The following is a 14,316-nucleotide window of genomic DNA, read 5'->3' as shown; positions in this document are numbered from 1 at the left end:
ATGTTTGCATGCACGTGTAGGTGTGTGTGTTATCAAAAGAGGGGGATGAGAATGATTGCTGACTGTCCTTTAGCATGCAGTACTGTAATGTATGTCCTCTTTTGGGGACGGATGAGGGCTGCTGTTGCCATAGTGATTCTGGGTCACTTACCAATTCTGAAATGCCTTGAGAGAGCAGTAGCCACTTTGATGTATCACAATTTAAAAAGAACCCAGTAATAATTGACATTAAGGGACATAAAAAATAAAGGTTTCATGAATATTCCATCTTTGGATTTTTTTAAATAAACATTTGCATACAAGCTACCATGGCAACAGCTGCAAGACGTTAAGAAGAGATTCTTGCATTGTGTATATGCCAGAGTAGGACAAAGGTTTAGTGAAGGCCTCTTATTGAAGACTTATCTTGCTAAACCAAGTCACTGTTTTCAGATATGCTCTTTGGCAAAACTCTGGTTATTTGTCTCACTGTTGTCCTTTAGTCAGCTGAACATGTTAGGTAATTGTCCACTGATCTCTGCTTTCAACATTTACCCAGTAACTGCCACTCTGCAAACCAAGTGTGCCACAAGCCTGCTTTTGAGTGTGAATGAGTGTGTATGGATGTTTCTCAGAGATGAGTTGCAGCTGGAAAGGCATCTGCTGCGTAAAACATATGCTGGATAAGTTGGCGGTTCATTCTGCTGTGGCGACCCCAGATTATTAAAGGGACTAAGTCGAAAAAAAATATGAATGATTGAACACAAATAAATTAAAATAAAGATATGGTAAAATAAGTCAATGAATGCTTAAATATGTACTATACTATATAAGTACTGTAATGTATGCTACAAATAAAATAGAAAATGCAACAAAAGAAAGTATATAGCCTCTAAAAAACATTTTAAATGCTTTTATAATATATTTATTTATTATCAGTCACCTTTTTTGTTTTTTACAGTGCTCCGTCACACATGGATGATCATATTTTGGGGTGTGAAGCGTCTAAAAGTAAACCCAAACGCGCTAGAAGAATTGTGTAAGTGGAGAAAAGGCTCAGTAATGCATATACATGAAGCTACTTTAAAACCAGTCTGCATTCTGTCGGCCAGCATTCAGTTGAAATCATTCCTTTAACAAATCCCATATATTTACCATATATTAAAATTAAATGTAAATTTGCCATACACGTGTGTCCTGCAGTGTGTCTTCAATTCCCAGACGTGACACTAGCAACTCCAGCATCCCCTTTTCGATCAAAACTAAGCATAAATGTTTACACTACAACTCCAGTGGTGTTGAATTGTTACTAAGCATCTGTTTATTGGAAGCATGAAGTGTTTACTTAAGCCTTCCATCATTCACATTATGTAAATATTGCTGAATCTCGTATGATCCTATTGCTGAGGAAAGCATTGTTGAGTAATGCACCCATTTGAGGTTTCTGACTGAATAGAAGTGACTCTAGTGGATTATTCCCCTCTGTGTGCTTTCTAATGTGGCCTGCAATATTTCATCCGCGTTATACTGACCTTGAGGAGCATTAGAGCCATGACCGTCCCTATATTCCTGCCCAGCTCACCAAAGAGGGATAATAATGAGGTAATCAGACCATCTATTTATGTACAGATTCGGTCACGCATCAATTATAGGAGGTGCATGGCCCATTTACTGTAATGTCACACCTGCTGGAAGTTGGATGGGATTTCCCAGTCCTGCATTCAGCTGTAGCAAGTCCATTGCGTTTTTGAATAACCACATTGTAAATTACTACAAGTTAAGCTTTTTTTTTTTTAGTTTCTAACCGGTTTTGGATTTAGTCATTTAACGTACGCTTTTGTACATGGCAACTTTTTAAGGTGGTGTTCAGCAATTCAACAAGATGAGGCTCTCTTTATTCTCTCGTTATTCGCGGGAGTTACGTTCTAAAAATTACCCGAAGTAGAATCCGCGAAAGTAGTCGGCTTTATTTTTTATAATTATTATTAGGGATGCTCTGGTCAGAATTTTTGCAGCCGATATCGAGTACCGATTCCTTCTCATGGTGATCGGCTGAGTACTGATTCTAATGCTTCAAGCTTTATAATGCATTAAGCACATTTTCCCTCTAAGTATGAACCTTGAGAGTAGATCTCGCCTTACCTAAAAAAATAAATTAAGGATGCTGCATATAATACCTTAAACACATCTCTTATAACCATTTAGGTGTGAACATGTCATGGCAAGAAGCAGCATTAGACTTTATAAACAGGTCGCAGCGCATCTGTATATATTTTAACTGTTGTGACGCAAGCACATCGATCGCTCACGGCCCACGCATCATTTACCTCCTGTTGGAAAATAGGAATGATTTTTTAAAAATATTTTTGTCTCTTTTTCTTTTAAACAAACAATTATTTGTATTGGTCATGTAAGGGTCATATATTAACTGAACTTCTACTGTTGTGTGTGAGTGCTGTGCATACTAATCAGCATTTTTGCAGAAGTAGATAGATGCGGGTCCAAAATTAAATTCAGCTCTGTAGAAACTTCCTGTCTGAAGAGAGGTGTTAAAGCTGAACACAGAGCACAGAAAGTTCTATGCTTTTTTTTTTGTTGTGCAGAGAATTCGTAGAAAAAGATTAAGTATGTCTGGGGTGCGGCCAATGGAGGACTGAACAATGACTGACAAATGACGTTACACCAAAACTCCACCTGTTAATATCAGTTGTGTATATATGCTGGAGTCAGGAAATGTATGTGAGTTGCGAACCTCCTGAATGTAATTCTTGAATTGCATTGGGGTAACGTAAGCCAGAGCTCTGTCATCGAATTATTCATTTGTCTCTAATAAAATACTAATATTTTTGCCATTGAAGAAAACACTCTCCAGACGCATGGAATTGGCTAGATATTCCAACACTCCTCACATGTTGTGGCTATGCATAACATACAGGAGCACACGTGTGTCTTCCTCTGCTTGTAAACTACTAAACAAACACTTGTGATTGGTTCATGAGATCGGCCAGATTGGCGACTACCAATCGAGTCATTCAATTAGAGGCCCACGTTCATTCATTCATTCATTTTCTTGTCAGCTTAGTCCCTTTATTAATCCGGGGTCGCCACGGCAGAATGAACCACCAACTTATCCAGCAGGTTTTTTACGCAGAGGATGCCCTTCCAGCCGCAACCCATCTCTGGGAAAATATTAATAATAGTTTTTAAAATGAATTCTTACTATCAAAAAAATCACATTTATTACACAACAGAGTTCAATGTAGAATACTCTAGTTAGGCTGCACCTTGCCATGACTTACTAGCCTTGTGCATTGTCCAGTATTTGTTGAGTGACTGTATTTACATTTTTTAAATATCTGATACATTCACAATATTTTATTGAACCATTTCTCTTTGATTTATTTTTATTTTTTGTTGCTCAAGAATTAAACAAAAGGTTTTGTTGAATTAGAAATGTTGATCTTTGTTGAAGGCATTTGCTCCATTATTCTCCCTCTCTTCTCAGATGAGATGTCAAATCAAAGGTTACCATGGGCCATCTCTGCTCTAAAGTAATGCAATAAACATTATTTGTCAACATGTAACATCAATGTCCATTGTAATAATTGGTGAGGAAAAAAAAACTAAAAAGATCCATAGTAATGTCAACATAAATAGCATGAACACTGGTGCCGTGCACAGAATTCTAGGAAATTTGTTAATTTACGGTTATTCACCATATGTATTAAAGAAATTGACCATTAACCACTCTAGGGATTTTAACTGTAGCATATTATTTTTCTGCTGAAATCACTGACATTTTATATAAAATGTATAGCACAGTGCCTTTATGGGTTGAAAGATAATGAAAGAGCAGTATGATAACACGGCTTTGGTTTTAGCATGTGCGTCTTCCCTGTAGCTCAAACGGTATAAAGCAAGCTGCTGGCGATGCCAAGGTCGTGGGTTTGATTTACAAGGAATGCAAGAACGGAGAAACCTTGAATGAAGTGTCAAACACTTTGCATAAAAGTATCTGCAAAATGCATAAATGTGTGATGTTAGGTAAAAGCAGAGTTCTTCCATCTTGAAATTAGCATGAAACTGCATTTGCATTTTGCATCTCACAGAATTGGGTGTGTATTACCTGATGGTTTACATTTCGTTATTTAACCACTTTATTTTAATTTACCAACATTACTGAGGCAAATAGTTTATTACGCAAAATCTAAAATATTTAAACAAAATAAAATAATAAAATAAACATAAGAGTTAAAGAGACTCTTAAACTTGATAAATAAAATGTAATGAGTGTGTGCAATGGTAAAGCGTAAATACTGACAATCAAAGCAAACTTTGAGGTGTGAATAATAATGATACCTCAACTCTGAAAACAAAACTAATAATTATAATCAAATCTGAGCCTTCGAGTAAAGAAACTAACCATCATTATTCAAATACACTGTAAAAAAAAAATCTGTAAAATTTATGGTAAAAAAACAGCGGCTGTGGTTGCCAGTATTTTACCATTTAAAATATGCTACAAACCGTAAAAGTCATTTCGGTAAGACTTTATAATAACTACACACTATAAATCATTTGTTAAGCATTAGCAAATAGTGAATTCATTATCATTTAAGCATTAACTCTACATTAATAAGCGTCAGTAAGCAGTTTATAACTGCAGCTACAAATGCTGTATTCTTGTCTTATAAGCACCTGTATAATGTGTTCAATAATTGTATTTTCATACTTAATGATTTATTTTTCATTACTATATGAAGTATTGCACTATTTCCAAACCAGTTGTATTGAAGAGTAGTTGAGGGTTTTAGAATAATTCAAAATGAGTTAGTAAATTATTAATAAACTATTGAAATCAACATTTATATGTCTTATTATTCAGGCATATACTAATAGTTAACTAATATGTTAATAAATGCTTCATTAACTCAACTTCATGCAGTTTTGTGACCTAATCTAAAGTGTGGATTATTCATGCTTTATAAATCCCTTATAAATGTCTATTAAAGGCTCTGAATCAACTGAACAATAATCCTTGCAATATTTTCTAAAAAGTTAAATTACTGTAAAGTTTAAACATTGCTGAATAAAAGGAGTGTTAAAATACAACAACAATATAATAATAATTTAACAATATAATAAGATGCAATGTTTAAACTCTTCAGTGATTTTATTTTAGATCAGGTTGCAAAGATTTATTTTTCATTTGAAGTACAGTTTCATTTGTGTATCTTTAAATGAATAGGAATGAATAATGTCTTTTTTCCTGTTTAGAATTTAACTGAGCCTTTATTTGTCATTTATAAGGGATTTATAAAGCATAAATAGTCCACACTTTAGATTAGGTCACAAAACTAGATGAAGTTGAGTTAACAAAGCATTTATTAACATGCATAGTAACCATTAATATATGCCTGAATAAAAAAAACAAATAAACGTTGATTTCAATAGTTTATTGATCATTTACTAACTCATTTTGAATTATCCTAAAATCCCGCAACTACTCTTCAATACAAATGGTTTATAAATAATGCAATACTTAATATAGTAATGAAAAATAAATCATTAACTAAGTATGAAAGTACAATTATTAAACACATTATACAGGTGCTTATAAGACAAGAATGGAGAATTTGTAGCTGCAGTTATAAACTGCTTACTAACGTTTATTAATGTAGAGTTAATGCTTAACTGATAATGAATAAACTATTTGCTAATGCTTAATAAATGATTTATAGTGTGTAGTTATTATAGTATTACCGTAATTTCTCATTCTTACAGTAAACTACCGTATTTCATTAATTTATAGATGTAATATGTCTGTATTTTGAATTACTAACATCTACACATCCTTTGTTACAAAGATAGACACATTAACATTGTCATATGCAGTCAATGTGACATCCTTTTATGGAATAAGTCATATTGGCTGTACTGTTTTTTTCCATTTAAATAATGTTAAATTGGTATTAAAAATTGAGCTCTGAATCTGAGCTGAATCAAATTTTAATAATAAGCTGCTTTGGAAAACATAGAATCTGGTTTAAGTGACTAGTTTAAGGTATTCCACAAGCCCTGGTCAGCTTTACTGGAAGATATTAAATTCAAGCTTCTTTCCTTTCTAAACAAAAGAAAATAAAGATGAATTTTGATGTTGACTTTGATATTAGAAAAGTTGGCAGTTAAGTGGCAGTCCTCTTCTTGCCCTTAAAACTGATTTCTTGCTTGTTTATTTTTCCAGTTTTCTCGCTTTTTTGTTTTCCTGTTTTATTTTACTTGCACGCATGCATTCCAAAGATTAGCGCGAGATCATGACACTGATCAACCTCGAGCAAATTAAAACCCAGCTAATTAGCCTGACTGTCATTCTAGCTGACATCATGTTTGTGTGTGTCCGTGTGTGTGTGTTTCTAGAAGAGCACGACGAGTGTATTTGCATCAGTAATTCAGTTATTGTAATTTGTGAGACATTTAGCCTCTCCTGCCTCACTGATGAGAGTCTTTCTGCTAGACTTCTTCATCATGTGCTCCTCTCAGATTTGTAGATAAACCCTCTGCAGATCAGTCACCCTTAAAAAGACAGTTCACCCAAAATCTAAAGTATCAGCATTTACTTACACTTCGGTGATTCTAAACTTTAATGAACTTCTTCTTTCTGTTGAACAAGAAAGAAGATATTTTGAAGAATGTTGGAGAAAAGCATTCATTAACATTCATAGTAGGTACAAAACATAGTATGGGTGTTGTTGGCTGCTGCTTTTCAACTTAAAATATCTTCTTTTGTGTTCAACAGAAGGTATAATTTCTGTCCCACTTTTTTATTAGGTGGCCTTAACTACTATCAACTTAAATAATATAATATAAACATATAAATATTAATACAATGCACTTAATGTGTTAATAATGTATTGCAGGACACGTCTGGTACTCTTGAGGTGGGATAAGGGAAGGGTTAGGGACAGGTTTGGTGGCATGGGTCAAATTAAGGGTGTGTTAAGGGATGGACAACATATGATTGCAAATGTAATTACGGAAATCATGAAATCAATGCAGGTATTGAAACAAGCATAAGTACATGTATTTACACTATAAGTGCATTGTAACAAATTAATAATTAATACAGTACACATTTCAGTGTACTGTATGTGCATATTAGTTAAGGCAGCTAAATATACATTAAAGTGAGACCAGGAATCCAAATATGTTTGTGACAATTAACAAGTAAATGATGAATTTATCATTTTTTATGTAAATGATTCCTTTAAAGCTATATTGATAAGGTTTCCAGTAAATAATGTAGTATAATGTGATATATTAATAACAGTATTTTTGAATTACAGCAGGGGCTCTCAATCTTTTTTACTTCAGGGCCAACTTCTTTCTCTGATCAATTTTTTTTTAAGGCCCACCTGTCTGACATTTTCCTGAAAATGTTTATATGAAATGCTTATTTAAACCTTTATTTATTAACAAATATAATGTAATAATAATATATTAATATTATGTGTAGTTATTATAATAATAGAATAATAATATATATAATATAATATAATATATATATATATATATATATATATATATATATATATATATATATATATATTGTAACAAAATTAGCTTAGTTTATGAATATTAATAATTAATAATAACGGGTTATTATTAATTATAAATATTCTGGCTTAACCTTCCTTCAATTTGGTTAAACAAATATAAATATGTATGATTCCGCCCACTGGACTGAGCGGACCCTCAGATTATGAATATTAATATCAACCATAACTAATTATTATTAATCATTAATATTCTGGATTAATTTATTGTTAATTTGAACAATTGTCCGCCAAGGATGATCTCTGTCTCACCCAGTAGACTCCCTGGCTCCGGGTGATCAAAATTTTCCTGTAGACAGAAACCAGACCCTTTCTTAAAATCAATAAGTAGTTTTACTTATGAACTGTACGTGACAATTATAATATATTATATATAATAACATATTAATAATATATTATAATGTATATATATATATATATATATATATATATATATATATATATATATATATATATATATATATATATAAATATACATTTGTTGTTTTATTATTTTCTTTTATCAGCATTTTATAATAAAATATATGCACAAATTCACTTCATGAATTGCTTTATTTTCTGAACATATTTTGGTGGATGTAACCATTTTATGTACCTAGTGCAAATTCTTAAAATCAAGAAAACAGTATCCTAATATTATATGTGTATTACATTTTGTAAAATCAATATATTTCTTTAAATTTGTTCTTGATGCTTTGTGCATTTAACAGTATAAGTACAGAAAAAAGATTTCTTAATTAATTAAGAATAATTAATTGCTTCATTGTGTAATTAATATGAGATGTAATCGATTGACAGCCCGATTAAAAGCTTAATTAGTGATTCATTGAGTTGTTTATGCATTCAGTTCATTCAAACGACTAATTGATTCATCAATGGGGTAAACAGCTCTTTATATGAATGGCCCATTGAATCATTCTTTCACCCAGTTCATTTAAAATGCAGATTCATTCAGAAAGTAAACACAGATGTGAGATCTGAGCGCAACAATTCTCTTCTTAACCAATCAGCTATGAAATATGAAATAATTTGCACAGTTCTGGAGGGTAAGGCGTGTATCGTTAATGCATTATTCTCATGTTAAATATCCATTCTTTTTTTAAATAAGCTGCCTTAAGTTTAAAATATAAGTTTTATGAATTGATATTTCAGAAAACTTCAGTCTTCACTGAAAACTGAAAGAGGGCACAGGACAGGAATAAACTGTCAGCGTAGACTTTGAGGTTACATTATTCCCACACAGACTAAGCAAACACTCTTTCCTGTGGCTCTGCTGGTGTTATAAGCACAGGCTGATGTAGAGCGCAGACTGTAATTAGGTGCTGATTACTGGATGGAGTCTCACCGAACCCCATGATGTGAACTCCTACTGCAGGCAGTAACGAGTGGCGAAAGGTCACTGTCTCTCACAGCATATTGTTAAAAAGACATCTTTATCAGTCCTGACTGCCGGCTTTCGCAATATATATATATATATATATATATATATATATATATATATATATATATATATATATATATATATATATATATATATATATATATATATATATATATATATATATTTAATCATTAGCCCCCTGAATTATTAGACCCCCTGTTTATTTTCTCACCCCAATTTCTATTTAGCAGAGAGAAGATTTTTTTCAACACATTTGTTATTATAATAGTTTTAATAACTCATCTCTAATAATTGAATTATTTCATCTTTGTCATGATGACACTAAATAATATTTTACTAGATATTTTTCAAGACTCTTCTATACAGCTTAAAGTGACATTTAAAGGCTTAACTGGGTTAATTAAGTTAACTAGACAAGATAGGGTATTTAGGCAAGTATAACAATGGTTTGTTCTGTAGACTATCGAAAAAATATAGCTTAAAGGGGCTAATAATTTTGGCCTTAAAATGGCTTTTAAAAAATTCAAAACTGCTTTTATTCTAGCCAAAATAAAACAAATAAACTTTCTGCAGAAGGAAAAAATATCATCAGACATACTGTGAAAATTTCTTTGCTCTGTTAAACATCATTTGGGAAATATAAAAAAATATATATAATAATTCAAAGGAGAGCTACTAATTCTGACTTAAACTCGAGAGCCTGATTTGATTTAATGGATACGGCCTTTAATTGTCAGATAATGGAGCAGTTTTATATCTAAACAATTGACGGACACTCTTATGGTTGTGGGATAAGGAAGGTAAAAGCTTTTGGGAGAGGCTTGCATTAAGTGGATCGTTTGTTGAACAAGGGGCAATACATAGATTCTGATCACCTGAACTGTAGTGAACTTCATAGGCTCTTTGACCAAGTCTGATATTTGAAATCACATCCAGGAGAAATGTTTAATTCTTTTATATTTTCCCCCAAGTTCTGTTTAAAGGAGAGAAGACTTTTTCAACTACGTTCTAAACATAATAGTTTTACTAATTTCTAGTAACAGATTTCTTTACTTTACTATGAAGACAGTACATAATATTTTGCTATAACTTTCTGGATGCTAGTATTCAGCTTAAAGTGCAATTTAATTGGTTAATAGATTAGTTAAGTTAACTAGGCAATTTAGGGTATTACGGCAAGTCATTGTATAAGAAAGCTTTGTTCCTGCCAATCAAAAAAATATATATTTTTGACCTCAAAATGTTTTTAAAAAAATGTAAAGCTGCTTTTATTCTAGCCGAAATAAAACCAATAAGACTTTCTCCAGAAGAAAAAAATATTTTCAGATATACTGGGAAAATGTCCTTGCTCTGTTAAACATGATTTGGGAAATATTTAAAAAGAAAAAAAAAGAAAAAAAAAGAAAAAAAAATCAAAGGTGGCTAATAATTCTGACTTCAATTCCATATTAAAAAAAAGATTTAAAAATACTTGGTCACTTTATTTGATTGTTGAATTTAAGTTACATTGCAACAAATTCTCATTAGATTATAGACTGTTAGGTTGGGGTTAGGGTTGAGGTTAGGGTTGTGTAAGTTGACATATACTTGCAAAGTTTCTTATAGTCAGTTAAATGTCTGTTTAGCAGCAGTATTTACAGGTATTATCCAGACAGTCACCTAATACTCAGATGGGCCATCAAAGTAAAGTGTTACCAAATAGTTCAGCGTTTCCACACAAAAAAAGTTGCTGTTTTATAACTTGATTTAGAAGAGAGTTTCACAGACTTTAAATGTGACACAGCAGTGGCTTTCAGGTGCACTATAGCAGAGCTGCTATGCTTTTCACACATGAGTCAAAAGTGCGTTAAAAAAAGCTCCGTCACTCCATCAGAGGTGATGGAGGAGGCTGTGCAGGGTTGACAGGACCTGTTCTGAGTGACAGCAGCTTTCGGTCAGCCGCTGTAGTGAATGCTGTCCCGTCATCTCCATCAAAGCAGATTTTCACTTTCATTTTACACTCCACACTTACAGGTGCCTCATTTACATAATTCATGCTTTTTGGAAAGATGCGTATTGGATCCTTTTAACATGTTACTTTTGCATTTACACTTTTCTTTCAAAGCTATAAAAGCTATAAATGTGCTTTTGGAGATCTGATCTCAGAGTCATACCAATTACAGGAGTGAAAACAGCCCACAAAATGCACTCTAGTGGAAATCCCCCAAACGCCTGCAAATAGGATTACAGATGTGCAATCATTATTTGTACATTATTTACATTATAAAATATACAGTTAAAGTCAAAAGTTAATAGCCCTCCTGTAGATTTTTATTTTCAAATATCCCCCAAATGATACCAGAGCAAGATTTTTTCACATTATTTCCTTATATATTTTTTCTTTTGAAGAAAGTCTTTTTTGTTTTATTTCAGCTAGAATAAAAGTGTCAATATTTAAAAAAGGTCAATAATATTAGCCCCTTTAAGCATGATTTTGTCTGATTGTCTACAGAACAAACCATTGTTATGCAATTACTTGTCTTGTATAATTACCCCAACTTACCTAGTTAGTCTAATTAAGCCTTTAAATGTTACTTTAAGCTGAATACTAACAATAACTAGCAAAATATTCTGTACTGTCATCATGGCATATTATTACTTCAAGATTTGCTAAACATGCAGTTGTTGTTTCTAATACTCAAGTACAGTTTTACATTTTTTTATGGTGCATACATTTTGCCAACCCCACATTATGTTTTCAGTCATTTGAACTCAAAAATTGGCGTGACTTTTAAGGGGTTAAAGTTCAATCCGAGGCATTTTTATAGCTTTTATTGGAATAACACCCTGAAAAAATTGAATCAATTAAGTCAATCTGTTCCTTTAAAAGTCAAGTTGACTTTACTTAAAGTGTGTTAACCCTTTGTAACTTAAGTTATATTAAGTTTATAATTATACACAGTTTATTTACTTGATCATTTTAATCCAACAGTTTACTCACTTTAAATATAGTCAACTACTTGCTGATTAATCTAGAACATGTACAAATAAATATATAAATAAATAAACAAATAAATAAATAAATAAACAAACAAACAAATAAATAAACAAACAAACAAATAAGTAAATAATTGTAGTGTACCTAAAAATAAATAAGTGTACCTTGGTCTTTATAGACGTTTGCCTAAATAATAATCTTTTGAACCGTCTCTAAATTTTTACACATTTTTCTTAATAGACTTTTTTGGTGTGAGGAAAAAATAGAATGCACATAAATTTAATTATATTATACTTTTTTGGAATTGGTAATTTAGTCAAACTTCATTTGTCCTTATCAATGGCAAGTTTACATAAGTTTTGAGTTTTCATTTGGTCTGAATCCAGAGGAAGCCTGAGATCTCTATAGTAAAAATGCTTATATTTTTTATGTATTTTAATTACCATTTTTTCTATCTGTTTTTATTTAATTATTTTCATTATAATTTATAGTACCACAGCATGTTTTGAGATAGATTTTGGGCCCTATCATACACCTGGCGCAATAAGGCGCAAGAACTGTTTCCCCCGACGTCTTACTATTTTCAGACCAACACAACCTTAATTTTCCCGATTTGCACAATGTTGTTTAAATAGCAAATACATTTGCACCACTTTGTGGACTCGTGTGTTCCGATATAGAAAAGAGGTGTGTTAAGGTGCATTGTTGGCTATTTTAAGGAACTAAAATAGACTGTGAAATAGACTTCGTGTTAGTTGTGCGTTATTATTATTATTAGTATTATTTATTTTATGCACATTTATATTTTTTTTATTAAAAACAAGCTTAGACTGGTCCACCTGTCAGGTTTTGGACCATATGAGGCCAAAATACTTTATACTCTCGCTGCAGATGCTGTTGAACTGTTTTCTCGCTAGTGAAGCGTTTAGGTTTTCCACTTACTATGTCCGCCATGTAAATCGCAATGGCACCATGGCACAATGCAACTGACTCTTAAAGGGAATGGGAGATGAGATTCTGATTGGTTTATTCTGAAAATACACCCATAACTCATTAAGAGAATAAGCTCTACCCTGTTAGACCATGCGCCGCGGCACAGAGCGTTTTCCGTCCTTAAAATAGCAAAAGTGGATTCGGACATGCCTTTAATGCTTTTGCACCCTGAGCTTTAGACTTTGCACCTAGATTGTTAAAATAGAGCCCTTTATGTTTTGACATTAGATTTTAATTATTTATTTATTTATAGTAGATTTTACTTATTTGGCAAGTATTTTACTTATTTTGTTCACTCAAAAAATGCTGCAATGTTGGGAAATATATGGACTCAAATGCATAATTAATCAATTTAGCCCAAGGCGGGATTTACATTCAAATGAGTTGAGCAACACAATTCTTTTTTTTTTTTTTTAACTAAATAGTTTTATTTCAAATGTGTAAATTTGTAAAAACTAATAAGTTAACTTAATTGTTCCATGTTGTCTCAGCACAAATCAATTGTGTGGAACCCATCATTTTTATAGTGTTTGTCAATATTATGCTCAAATTAGAAACCACACTGTAAAAAGTGATTAGTTACTTAAAGCGAGTAAACCGATTCCCTTAAAAGCAACAAGTTCACTTTACAAAAATAAAGTAAACCCATTGTAACTTGGAACTGTTAAGTTGACTTAATTTTTACAATTATGCAAATTGTACTTACTTTTTTTTTTTAAAGTCAACTAATCCCTTTTTACAGGCAGACTATTTTAGCACATCTGTTTGCAAATAATTACTGTAATTATTGCAATATTACATATTTGGTGCTTCATTAAGTCTATAAAGTCTACAATTATAAATTGTATTGAAGTTAGAAGACACTGGAGTCTGCAAGAGCTGAATTATTTAACTGTATGTCATTTTGCTAGATACAGAAAAGTTGGGGGGAAAATTAATAAAATAAAGGTGTATTGGGAAAAAAAGTGATTAGTTTATTTTTTTAAAAGTGACTACAATTTGCATAACTATAAAAATTAAGTCAACTTAACAGTTACAATTGGTTTACTTACCTTATTTTTGTAAAGTCAACTTGTTGCTTGCAAGGCAATTGTTTTACTCTCTTTAAGTAACTGATCACTTTTTACAGTGCACCGTAATGTGTTTCTTATTCAAATCTGATTTTCATTCTGTGATCCATTTACTTTTGATTTGAAATCCCAGAAATTCAATACAGATTTTTGGAACACTTTAATAATATCAGTTCCCATCTTCAGTGTCTGAGACCTAAACAGCCAGTTTCTTATAGGACATGCTATTACACTTCAGCCCACCTCAACTCGTCTGTGCTTTTCCCACAAAAACACAACAGG

This window comes from Danio rerio, chromosome 1 (assembly GCF_052040795.2).
Source record: "Danio rerio strain M-AB ecotype USA chromosome 1, GRCz13ab, whole genome shotgun sequence".
In the NCBI taxonomy this organism is placed as follows: Eukaryota; Metazoa; Chordata; class Actinopteri; order Cypriniformes; family Danionidae; genus Danio; species Danio rerio.
This window is presented reverse-complemented; position numbering follows the sequence as displayed.